Consider the following 13152-nt stretch of genomic DNA (forward strand, 5'->3'; position numbering starts at 1 on the left):
TTTGTTTTTTTACTGATTTTACAATCTACCAGGAGACCAGAGGAGGGGCATAGAAAATGATTAAGCGGTGAATATCAGCACGGCCACTCACATGTAAGGTGAGGGTTGCATTTAAGAAAGAGAAATTAATTCCAGCTGAAGAGATCACAGGAGGCTTTGTTTGGTTGGAAAAGGCAGGGAGAGGGTTGGGAGCATTCTGGAATATGCTAGAAAATTCCATCACCTAAAACGTTGTCCGGATTCTAAATGCCATCATCTTCACTTCCCTGGCAACAATGAAATGGGACTAGCAAGTTTTCACTGTGGTCTACAAGCTGTCTGTGGAACTGATGGAGACCATGCATACTTTATGATCCGCCTGACCCTTTCAAAAAGAACTGGAAAGAAAGAAGGAAAGAAGGAAAGAAAGAAAGAAAGAAAGAAAGAAAGAAAGAAAGAAAGAAAGAAGGAAGAAAATCAAGAAAGCAAAGAAGGAAGGAAGGAAGGAAGGAAGGAAGGAAGGAAGGAAGGAAGGAGAAAGAAAGAAAGAAAGAAAGAAAGAAAGGAAGGAAGAAAGAAAGAAAGGAAGGAAGAAGGAAAGAAAGACCGAATACATTCCGTGTCCAAGAGAAGTACTTGCTGGCAGGACACAAGCGTACAGATAAAGTGGGGGAGAAAACAAGCAGGAGAATTCACAGTGCCTCTTCTAACCAGGAATTTAGGGTGAGTGTTTAAAGAGTGAATGTCTTCCCCTTAACCCTTCGGTGGCTCCGAGGCTCACAAGCAAGCTGTGTGGAGCGTCCCCGCCACACCCAGGGCTCTCAGGGAGCAAAGTGACTTCCTCGGATGGGAGGTTAGGGCCATGAAGCCGGCCCTACGCAGTGGGACAGAGCCACCGAGTTGCTGTCACAGCCCGGCCTCCTGCCTGTAATGAAGGAACCGCAAGCGGGGTGGGGCACAAGGTCCTGGAACTGGGGGGAGCAGAGCCAGGCTGCGACCCTAGCTTACCTGTGGCGGGACCTCCTACATCAGAGCTGGAACGGGATGAAGCAGGAGACCACGGGTAAAGGGACCACCGGAAGACACCAAGTGCTGCGTACGGAACAAAGGTACTATGACCGTCATTTTCAGAGATGAGGACCTGAGAGGCATCGAGGGGCAGCTCTTGGGCCGGGTCTCGCACAGTAAGTTGGTGGCAGAGCCGGAGAAAGGTTCCATCGCGCCAGGCCTGATGGGCAGGGTGCGGGCAGGCCCGGCCCCCTGAACAGCTGGGTGCTCTGCTCCAGCCGAGGAGCTGAGGAACCCAGAAGCCCGGGCTGGGGCTGGGGCTGGGGCTGGGGCTGATAAACACGCCGGAGGCATATCCGGCACAGTTCTCACTGCTGCGGCCTGCTCCACTGCCCAGGCACTCGGGTTTGTTGTGGGAAGCCCTGGGGAGCCGAGAGGAAGAGCTTGGGAGAACATGTGGGAAATTGAGCCCGCCAAGAGAAATGAAAAACACGTTAGCTGGTGTGAAGGGAAGAGGACGCAGAGACCATCCATAGCTTCAACGTTTCCGTCGTCGGTGGCAGAAAGGTGAAAGCGACCTTCTGCAAGGCCAGCCTGAGCCCGAGGCCCAGGCCGCCTAAGCAAAAGGCCTCTGGATTTTATTTTTTTTTCCTCTGTCAAAACTTGTGCACAGACAGCGACTGTGATCGCTCCGGGCCAACGTGCAGGATTTCCAGTTTGGCTCCTAGGTAAGTCCCTGGAAACCAACTTGTGTGTACTCTGGGGGCGGGAAGGCTAGTCTAGTGACAAATTTCCCGACCTTCTGAGTCAAGAGACAGGGACACAGGATGGCTCCCATTGCAACTGGCTGTGGCCTGCTGAGCAAAGGAATTGTCCTACTCGAGTCTTCAGATGTCCCAGCAAGCATTTAGATGGGAAGAGTGGAAAGGTCCTTCCTGGGTCTAAAATGCCAGGGGTGCTCAAAATGGAAAACATGACTGTTGCTGAGTCCTAGCTTACGCATTTTACATGCATTATATCCTTTAGCCTTTAAGGTTAGGGACTGTGTTACCATTTCTAGGTTACGTATGAGGAATCTGAGGCCTGGAGAGGTTTGCGACTTATCCAAGAGCACGCAACCAACACTCACAGAGTTGTGACTCAAAGTCCTGTCTGTGGCTCTTTGGGAATCATGGTGACTAGTTGATATTCTTCCCCTGAAGATGATGCTGTCCTAGAACATACCTTCCTTGATTCCGTCGGGAGCCCGCCCCATGTCCTAGCTCTGGATATTTTAGGGGAAAGGTCGCTGGCTTTGGAGATGGGACACAACAGACGTGTGCTGGGGCCGGCTCACACCCTCTTAAAAGCGTCGCTTGTGGGCCTCTTTCCCGTGTTCAGCGATGCGATGTCGGTAGCTGGAAACGGGGCACGTTCGTAGTCCCAACGTGGAAACAGGCACACTACAAATCAGGGGCTCCCCCGTCACCAAGAGCCGGCTAACTAGCACACCACTGGATGGTGTCTTGTCCCCATCACCAGCTGAGAGAAGAAGCATTTGGAAAGCCATGTAGACATGTGATGTTGCCACGACACCCAAGTTCACGACAAGTGGACCCGTCTTCGCTGAGCTGGGTTAGGCGGGCAGGAGTTGGTGTGTGTCAGAATCACTTGGGGTGCTGCTACAGAGGATGGGGACCCGGGCTCCTTGGGGCAGGATGCGGTCTGCTGAATTTCACCAAGTTTCCCCGTGCTTGTGGTGCCCACCACAGTCTTGGGAACTGCGGGCCTGAACCCCAAACTGGGAATGGGACTCCCTCCCTGACCTTCCTCCTGGGGGTGATTCACATAAGCATAACAAACAAAGTCGGATCTTTAAAAGGACCGTGTGATAGAGGCACCGCTCTGAGGCTCTCTCTCCTGTACAATGTGGATAATTTAATCCTTGCCTGACGGTTACAGAGATGGCGATTCTGTACTCATGATTTTGTAAGCGGGGAGACTGTACAACGTGTGGCATTGTGATGGCAAAAAATAGGCAGATGAGTTCTCCTCTGGCTCGATTTTCCTTGGAGTGCTGGGGAACACCCTCCTTCCCCCTCCTGCTTCCACATCCTATTTTTGAACCTGGCATATTTTGGCCTAGGGATTAAATGACCAATGGGGCCAACAAACCTGTGTGACTGCCCTGCCTCGCCGCTTCCCGGCGCCTCTGCTCCTCGGATCTGCCTCCTCCCAGGGCCAAGCGCTGGCCTCCAGCCTGGGCTGAAGAGACCCCGCAGCCCCCCATGTCCTTGCCCAGCCTCACTTCTCAAAATCTGGCGCTCAGCTTTTTATGGAGTGGCTGCCTGCCCCACCTCAGGAGCCTCTCTGGCTTTAATCTGTAAAATATTCCTCTCTCCCCTGTGTTGTGGAGCACGGCCAACTTGGCCCCAGGCAGTGACCTTTCCCGATGGGTACAGATGAAGTCCCCAAGCCTATGGGCAGGGGCCAAAGTTCTAGCGTGCACTTGCCATGAACCTGCCAGCTAATTTCTCCTCTCTGGGTCTCCGATTCCTCATTTGGTGCTTCCCAGTGGGGAGCTGTTGGCACTTCACATAGAATTCTTTATTGTCCTGGATGTTATAGGAAGTTTAGTATCCCTGCCCCCCAGCCACTAAATGCCGGTCGCGTCTGCTTTGTCACTGCGGCAACTCCAAACACCCTCCTCCACATTTCCAAATGGCCCCCCCAGGGCTGGTTCTACTCTGGGACTGTGTTCTGAAGGGCTTTAGTCTCCCCATCTGGTAAATGGACCAGGGAGGTTCCCCAGAACCAGAGAAGCTTCTTCAGGGGCAGACACGAGAGCCACCTGGGACTGGAAGGAGGGTCTCAGTGTGCCTCTCTTCCGCTCCCCGCCAAGTTTCACAAAGACTGATTTAATCGACATCACTTCCACAAAATGGCCCGTTGGGAGAAAAACCCCTGTGGCTAAGAAAAGTGTGAAAACCACTGGACTGGATCAGAGGTTGCTAAACGACAGCCCTCGGGTCCGACGCACTCTGCACACACATGTTTTGTTTGGCATGGGCTTTGAAGATATTTGGCACTAGCGTTAAAAACAAAAATCTGGATTTGAGGCTTCTTGAAAATAAAACAAAACAAAAACCACGAGGAAATGGGAAGATCTGGCAGTGTCGGGCACAGGTCTCTACAAGACAACAGCAAACTACCGCTGAGTACGGGCTACCCACCGAGTGGGGACTCCCTGCCCGTATTTCTGTTGCTTGTCTGGCTCTGGAGGGATCTGTGGGCAATGCTGGGATTAGACCAGTGGTTCTCAACCCAGAATACCTGGAGGAGCTTTAAAATTCCAGTACTAGGGCCCTAAGCCGTGCTAATCTAATAGCTATCGTTGGGGGTGGGGCTTAGGCATTAGAACTTAATAAAATCTCCACAGGTGGGGCGCCTGGGTGGCTCAGTCAGTTAAGCGTCTGACTTTGGCTCAGGTCATGATCTCAGGTCAGTGAGTTCAAGCTCCAAGGCGGGCTCTGTGTACTGACAGCTCAGAGCCTGGAGCCTGCTTTGGATTCTGTGTGTCCCTCTCTCTCTCCCCCACCCCCATTCATGCTCTGTTTCTCTCTCTCTCTCTCTCTCCTCTCTCTCTCTCTCCTCTCTCTCTCAAAAATAAATACACATTAAAAATTTTTTATTTTTTTATTTTTTTATTATTTTTTTATTATTTTTTTCCTTAGGCTTTGTTTATTTTTTTTCAATGTATGAAATGTATTGTCAAATTGGTTTCCATACAACACCCAGTGCTCATCCCAAAAGGTGCCCTCCTCAATACCCATCACCCACCCTCCCCTCCCTCCCACCCCCCATCAACCCTCAGTTTGTTCTCAGTTTTTAAGAGTCTCTTATGCTTTGTCTCTCTCCCACTCTAACCTCTTTTTTTTTTTTTTTTTCCTTCCCCTCCTCCATGGGTTTCTGTTAAGTTTCTCAGGATCCACATAAGAGTGAAACCATATGGTATCTGTCTTTCTCTGTATGGCTTATTTCACTTAGCATCACACTCTCCAGTTCCATCCACGTTGCTACAAAGGGCCATATTTCATTCTTTCTCATTGCCACGTAGTACTCCATTGTGTATATAAACCACAATTTCTTTATCCATTCATCAGTTGATGGACATTTAGGCTCTTTCCACAATTTGGCTATTGTTGAGAGTGCTGCTATAAACATTGGGGTACAGGTGCCCCTATGCATCAGCACTCCTGTATCCCTTGGGTAAATTCCTAGCAGTGCTATTGCTGGGTCATAGGGTAGGTCTATTTTTAATTTTCTGAGGAACCTCCACACTGCTTTCCAGAGTGGCTACACCAATTTGCATTCCCACCAACAGTGTAAGAGGGCTCCCGTTTCTCCACATCCTCTCTAAAAATTTTTTTTAAAAATCTCCCCAGGTGATGAGGTGCCTGAGTGGGTCTGTTAAGCGTCCGACTCTGGATTTCAGTTCAGGTCATGATCTCACGGTCCTTGAGATCCAGCCCAATTGAGCCCCTTGTTGGGCTCCATGCTGACAGCACGGAACCTACTTGTGATTCTTTCCCCACCCCCCCCCCCCCCCACCTCTCTCACGGCTCCAAATAAATAAAGAAGCATCAAAAAAAAAAAAAAAATTCTCCCCGGTGATTTCACCATGCAGGCAGTTGTGAGAGCCAGCAGACTCTACAGGATCTTTAGCTTTGAAACGGGTACTGACTACCTACCCCCCTGCCCTGTAGGAGCCCCAGGCTCTTTCCCTTCCCCCGGAAACCCCTGATTTCCCCCGACACAGCTGCATCAATCCTCTTGCTTGGTGAGTAAGCTCTCACTTGGCAGTGCGTCCGTCTGGCTTCCCAGTGGGCTTAGGGCTCTCTGGTCGGATCCAGTCGATGTCCCGATCTTACCACAGGGTTCAGAGCCCTCTCTTGGGGTCCCAACCTCACCCACAGGGAATCTGCTAGCCTCGTACTCACCAGCTGCTGTCAGCCTCTGCCACAGAAGCAAGTCTGGTCTCCTTCCTAATACTCCATCTGGAGCAACACCTTCCAAGATACTGCTCCCTGGGCGTGATTCGTTTGTGTAAGTCCCCAAAAGCAAACTGGGCACTGTTGACATTTGGGGCCAGATAAGTCTTTATTGTACGGGCTGCTTTGTGTATGGAAGGATGTTGAGCAGCATCCCTGGCCTCCATCCATTAGATGCCAGAAAGACTTCAATCCCTCCACCCCCACCAAAGCCATGACAACTAAGTGCCTCAGGACATTGCCAAACGTCCTTTGGGGTCCCCAGTCACACCCACTGAATAGCACTGCTACAGAGTAACTCATGGTCTCACTTTCTCTTAAGCATAGATGATATTTGCTAAGATTGTGATTCTCAGCCACCCTCATACCTGTATGCCCCCCAACCTTGTGTCGCCTGGGCCCCCAGTTTCCCTTTACAGTCAATAGGTCTCTCTAATCCTACCCACCTCTAATGTTTGTGACCATACCCGTAATGACACATGCACTCACCCAGCTGCTCAAAAGCCTAAAAGTCTTTTTTGATTCCTCTGATTCTCAGGTTATAGAGCCACATAATCAACAAGTCTTAGAGGCTCTATGTTTAGATGTATCTCAAATCTCTCCACTTCTTACCATTTCCAGGTTACTAATTTTGTCTTTTTTTTTTTTTTTTTTTTTTGCCTGGACTATTTCAATAGTCACATTTTCTCTTCTACAATCCATTCTCCTTCCTGGATTCAGAGGGGTCTTTAAGGAATGCAAGCCAGAGTATGTCTCATACCTGCTTAAGAGCCTTCAATAGTTTCCCCTGCTTAGAATAAAACCCAAAGTCCTTATGAGGCCCTATGAGGCCAATCTGGTTTCAGCCAACTCCACCAGCCACTCTTCAAACTACTCTTCCCGTATTACCTTCCCACTTGACTGGTTGCCTTTCCACCTCTTGAATACACCCAAAGCTTTCCTGCCTCAGGGCCTCTGCACATGTCATTCCCTCTGCTTCTTTTTTACAAGCTCTTTTCCACAACTGATTTCTTCTCAAGCTTCAGAGCTCATCTTAAGGGCCAATGTTGCAAAGAGCCACCCTCACCCACCTCCAAGTTATTCAATATCCATTGCACAAAGTGAATGAGTCTATTACATTTTTTATTATCTGTCAAGCAATTATTAGAAACTACAATTACCTTGTCCAGTTTTTAGTTTCCTTGTTATTGTGCATCTTGCCCCACAAGCACATGAGAGGGCACACAATCAATTTCTATTGAAGGGATCAGTAAATGAATATCCGCAAGCTTCAGGTCTCAGACTCCTCAATGTACTCATGCTAGAGCATGGCTGATTGTCCTCCAGCTCTGACATTTTATGATGCCGCAGACTCTGCACCAGTAAAATGTCAACTCACAGTGGGCCACTGGGAATTCTATGAGTCACTCAGGGGAATATTACAGTCTTAGTGCCTCTGTGACCATAATAGGCCATCTTTGGTGAAAGGATACTCATTTCTTAAATGTCAGTGCAAGAAGGGAACTTACAATCAAGGCAGCATCTCTTCGTTGGACAAGTAAGGAATCTACCTTTGAACTTCATCATCCGCTCACCAAGTTCACCTGGCACTGAAAGGTACAGAAGACAGGCCCATTCCTGCCAAGGGGGTCGAACCATCTCGTGCCACTGGTAAAAGGATGGCCATTCTTATGGGCCAGGTTTGAGTGGCCTGGTGCTTAGTTAAAAGTGGTGGTCCTGGCCCGTCCTTTCTGCTGGTAGAAGGGAAGAGATTGTGCTTTATTATTTCCGCCAAAAGCCCCGAGGTTGGCAGAGAAGCTGGTCTCTAAGGGTTTGTGATGGTTACTTTCTCACTCCTGATATCAAAGGGGAATTGAGTTATTTAGAAGAGTTTACACTCTCAACTTAAAATAGATACGGCTTAGCGCTCCGCTTCCAATGTCCATCAGCAGAGTGGAACGGAAGAACCGCGTGGAAACGAGTTGTCAAAGATTATTGGGAAGAAGAGACAAAAGACTAAAAGGAAAGAAAGAAAGCTCATGGGAACAGAGAAGGAAACGTTGCAGTGCCAGCTGCGATACGGGGCCGACTCGAAAGCCGAAGGCCCAAGGTGGAGTGCTGGAGAAGTGGGTGAGGCTTCTCGCGGGTTGTACGTCACTTGCTGCCAAGCATTTGGCATGCCACGGTGTGCCAACCCTGTCTCCTCTCCGGTCCTCTGTAAACAGAAAGGGTGGAGTAATGGTCTTGGCATCATTTCCAGAGTCTTCTCTATTTGTCACTTTTTGATCCAAAACCACAGACAGATCCCCAAAGAGAACCGAGAACACGCTCTGATATCCCTTCTGTCATGTGCCAGTTATTCAAAGCCAGCCAGTGCTTTTCGAAGGCTGATGGACCAGAGCGATGGCAGGAAGCACCAGGTGGTAAAATGCAGCTACGTCCCTCCACTCAGCTAATGAGCCAGGCACTACGAAGCTCCTGAAGACATCAGAATACACCAGCCCACTCCCCCCGCCCCCGCCCAGAGCCCAGAGTCCCAAACACTTTGAATTAAAACCAATAAGAAAAGCTCTTGCATTTGTGTATGTGCCTTTTGAAACTGATAAAGCGCTTTCACGGATTTTATTTCACGTAAGTCTCACAACAAACGTGAGAGGTATTATTCTTCTCAAATTACCAAGAAGGAAACTAGAATGTGGAGCCAGTGATTCGCCCAAGGTCACCCCAGGGGTGCTGGTCAGCCCCTGTCTGCCCTCTGTTCCTTTCTTCATGCTTCCCCTGCTTGCTTCCCATCACGGGAGCCTACGTGCTACAATTTGGCTAATGGGAGTGTAGGACAGAAGACTGGAGGAGAGGTGGGGAGAAGCCGGCTGTTTGTTCTCTCTCCTCCAGTGGCATCTCCGGCAGTGGCTTCCTCTGCTCTGTGCCTCCAGCGCCTGCCAAGTAATGTCCTGGCTTCTGGGATCTCGTAACCCCACCTTCTCCTATGTCCCTCCAGACTCAGGAGCAGCACCACCTTCCTGCCGTTGCTAATCTCTGGTTCCTTACGTTCCCTGTTTGGCTTTTCAGCTCCTTCTATCACCTGTGCATCCTTATATTAAATTTCTTCAGTTGCAAGATCCGGAGTGGTTTCTGTTTTCCTAGTTAGATGACGCCTGAATGCCCTAGCTGGGGAATCACTACTATGAGGAGCTATAGGCATGGCTTATAGGTATAAGCTATAAGACGTGTGTGTATGGTCTGTGTGTGTGTGTGCGTGCGTGCGTGTGTGTGCGTGCCTGCATGTGTGTGCACGCATGGGAAAGTATGTGCATTTCACTATTGAGTGGTGAGCGCCCTTTCACCCGAGAACTGAACCTACATATCTTTGGATCTCAAGGCTCTAGCACTATGCCTAGCATGCAGCAGGCAGCAGTAAATGTTTGCTGACCCGATCTATTTGTTTGGTAAAACAAACCCAGCCAGAGTGGCTGTTGAGTTTATCACTCTATCACAAAGTATCTATTAGACATAAGAAATACTGGTCCTTCTAGCCAATGAAATGTACCAGTGAGCCACTCGGCCACACTCCACAAAGCCACACAGGGAAAGGCATCATTCATGACTTCATGGGATCTTTCTGACGTTGAACCAGTAGTTATTTTAGATGAGAAATAGTCATTCCTTGAAACCTGGAGAAATGTACAATTTCCCAAAAGAGAAAGTGGGTGAAAACTGGATGAAAGACATGGGGAAACATGGAAAAACACATTCTTTTAAATTACGTCAGTTTCCATGCGGTTATGTAGGCCAAGTTTAGCAGTGTAGCTTTGGCCTGGGATTGAGAGATCTGGGTGCTGGTGTCCGCTCTGACTTTAACCCACTGTATGGCCTTGGCAAGTCCTTTCTCTCTGGGCCGTGGTTTCCTTGTTGGTAAAATGAGGAGGTACGATGAAATGCTAAAATTTTATGCTAAAAAGTCCAAATGCCTGTCAGTGTCTAGAGAATCAAGCCTAATTTTATTATTATATCAATAATAAGAAGATCTCACCTAATCTGAGATTTACCTCCCCAGCCTTAACACACTCCCAGCCCTCTATGCCACCTGCTCAGCCATCGTCTTATAGACCTTGACCTTTATGATGTACTATTTTCTCTATTTGTAAGTATCTTCTCTGCTCCTTACCCCAGCTGGTGGCTCAGCTTAAAATTCCATCCTTTTTGCTCATTTCCCCCTTCTGTGGGGATATAAGGAATAAGGCGCTTTGTCATGGAGAGGCAGTGTGGGGTGCTGATTAAGAGAATAGACTGTGGTGCCTGCTGCCAGGGTAAGTGTGATTCAGCCCAGAGCCTGATATTTACTAGCAATTGACTAGCGTGACAGAGGGAAAGTTACTTGCTGGCTATGTCTCAGTTTCTTCATCTGCAAAATGTTGGTCATTTTCCTGGTTGGACACAGACTAAATTACCTGGCTGGGGAATAACACCAGTATGGGAGCCGTAAACAGAAATGGGCTGAGACAGCACACCAGATGTGTGTGTGTGTGTGTGTGTGTGTGTGTGTGTGTTCTTACAAAATAGCAAGAGTCTTTCTTCTGTGGTCTAAGCTTATACATTTTTGGATCTTTAGGCTCTGAAACAGTGATCGACATGGCAGGCATTAGTGAATGTTTGTTGACATTTAATCCTGGCAAGGATGACTTTAGGTAATAGCCCCTGTGCCTAGAAGAGTGCATGGCACACAGGGACGGTTAGTGATGCACTAGTATGGGCATCGACCGTTACTGGTGTTCCGCCTGGCTTGTACTTCCCTGTATTACAGCAGGTATCGTCCCACTTTTGTGTGCCCATCTCTTTTATTCAACTGTGAGCTAGTCAAGAATAGAAGAAGGTTATTGATGGAACTATGTTCCCCCAAATTCATATGCTGGAGCTCCCACTACTTTGAAGTGTGGCTGTATTTGGAGGTGGGGCCTTTAAGGAAGTGGTTAAGTTGAGGCCATTGGGGTGAGCCCTAACCCAATCTGGCTGGGGTCCTTCTGAGAAGAGGAGATTAGGGCACATGGGGAGACAACAGCAGGGTTTGGGTGCACAGAGGAAAGACCCTGTGAAGAGGCAGCAGGAGGGGCGCCTGGGTGGCTCAGTCAGTTGAGCATCTGACTTGGGCTCAGGTCATGATCTCACAACTCATGGGTTCAAGCCCCGCATCGGGCTCTGTGCTGACAGCTCAGAGCCTGGAGCCTGCTTCAGATTCTGTGTCTCCCTCTCTCTCTGCCCCTCCCCCCCTCGCAGTCTGTCTCTCTCTCAAAAAGAAATGAACATTAAAAAAATAAAGAAATATAAAAAAAGCAGCAGGAGGATGGCTTCAGAGGAAACCAACCTTGCCAGCCTCTTGATCTTGGACTTCTAGCCCCTGCAACTGTGAAAAAATGGACATCTGCCATGAAGGCACTCAGCCTGTGCTAGTCTGTTATGGCAGTCCTAGCAAACTAATATAGAAACTAAGTTTTTATTCATATATTTGACAAATATTTACAGAGCATCTCTTATATGCCAGGCACTAATTTGCTACAGAGTGTGGAAAAAATCAAAGAAGGAGAAAGAGCTTCTGTCTCAGGAAGCTACTAGCCTACGGGGAGAAATGGACATCCACAGACTGCAGGAGGGATGTGGTAAGAGGGAGGAAGGAGAGGTCCGTGCGCTTTGAGGACACACAGTGCCGGATGGGGTGGGGACTGACTAGAAAGGGGTGTTCGGCTGTACGTATTGTCTTGTGCCTGGCGCCACTGAGGTGCTGTGCTCACAGGCAATGCTCTGTAAAGGGGGGAGGGCTTTACTGAAAGCCCCGACCTACATGAAGGGAGGACATTTCTTAGCACTCCAGGAAATAGAGCCCAAGGGCAGACTCTGCTGAGCATTGACGGTTTACAAGGCCCCACAGAGCGAGGGCAGTGGAAAGACCGATGGATGGGAGGGAGGAGGAAGTGGGTTCTCATCTCAGCCCTGCCACGAGCTGGTGGTGTGGTGACCTGGTGCAACGCCCTTCCTCGTCTGGACCTCTGTTTCCTCATCTTTAAAAAATGACAAGGTTAGAGTAGTTCACTGCTAAGGTCCCTTCCAGTTCTGTAAAATCTTTTCTGAGATCTAGTTCACGAAAGATTCCGTCTGGATCTCGGTTTACTTCTCCTTCACTTGAGGGTGTTACCGATCTTTACTGTTCTTTTTAGTTCACAGAGATTTTGTAAGTCTGTGGGTGTTTGGAAACTCTTGAATCTTCCGTCCCTGAGCATTAATTCATCTCATCAGGCAATTGTCCCTGAGTTAAAAGTAGGCACTAGATGTAATGGGGTCTGGCCTCTGTTTCCCCCATTGACTCCACTCAGTTGTGAACACTTAGACTGGCTTATCTTTCCAACAGGAAGTTATAGAATCACAACCGTGTACTAACCACAAGTCTTGAGCTTAACAGCTAGATTATCGACTAAGTCAAGGAAACCAAAGGAGGCTACAGAAAACATACAAAAGTAAGGATTGGTCTGTTGAATTTCCTGGAAAGAAAGCAACGTCTTCCACCCAGCTACTCATTGCAAGGAAGATTTACCACAAGCATCTTAAAAGCCAACTTCTATTAGAAGGGTTTAGAGAAACAGTAGATCACTTAGGGGGAAAAAAATTGTGAGTGTCCAAGATTAGGGAAATGCTTCAATTAATTTTGATACTTCGTGTGTAATTTACGCATCATTTAAAATAGTATTTTAAAAGATAACTTCATAGCATGTAGAAACACTATACTGATAGGAGAAATAAAGCAGGATACAAACCATAATTTAACATAATCGTATTTTCTGTTAAATCTATACTGGTGTCTTTACACTATTCTGCATTTTCAAATTTGCTTCAAGATGTACTCATTGGCTTGATGAGTCATTTAGCAAACATTTCTTATGGGTCCACTGCCAGCCACTATGTTGTAGACAACAGAGATAGAAGCGAGCCCCAGCCCTCTTGCAGTTTCCCCTCTAGTGGGTGGACACAGATGATAAAGAAGAAACATGGATGAATAGGAAAGAGTGCAGACGGTGGTCTGGTGGACCAGCGGGGGATAAGGAGGAGAGTGAGCAGGGCACTCACATCTGGGAGGACAGCCCTGAGGAGGTGCCTTTACAGTTGAGACCTA

This window comes from Acinonyx jubatus, chromosome A1, assembly GCF_027475565.1.
Source record: "Acinonyx jubatus isolate Ajub_Pintada_27869175 chromosome A1, VMU_Ajub_asm_v1.0, whole genome shotgun sequence".
Lineage (NCBI taxonomy): Eukaryota > Metazoa > Chordata > Mammalia > Carnivora > Felidae > Acinonyx > Acinonyx jubatus.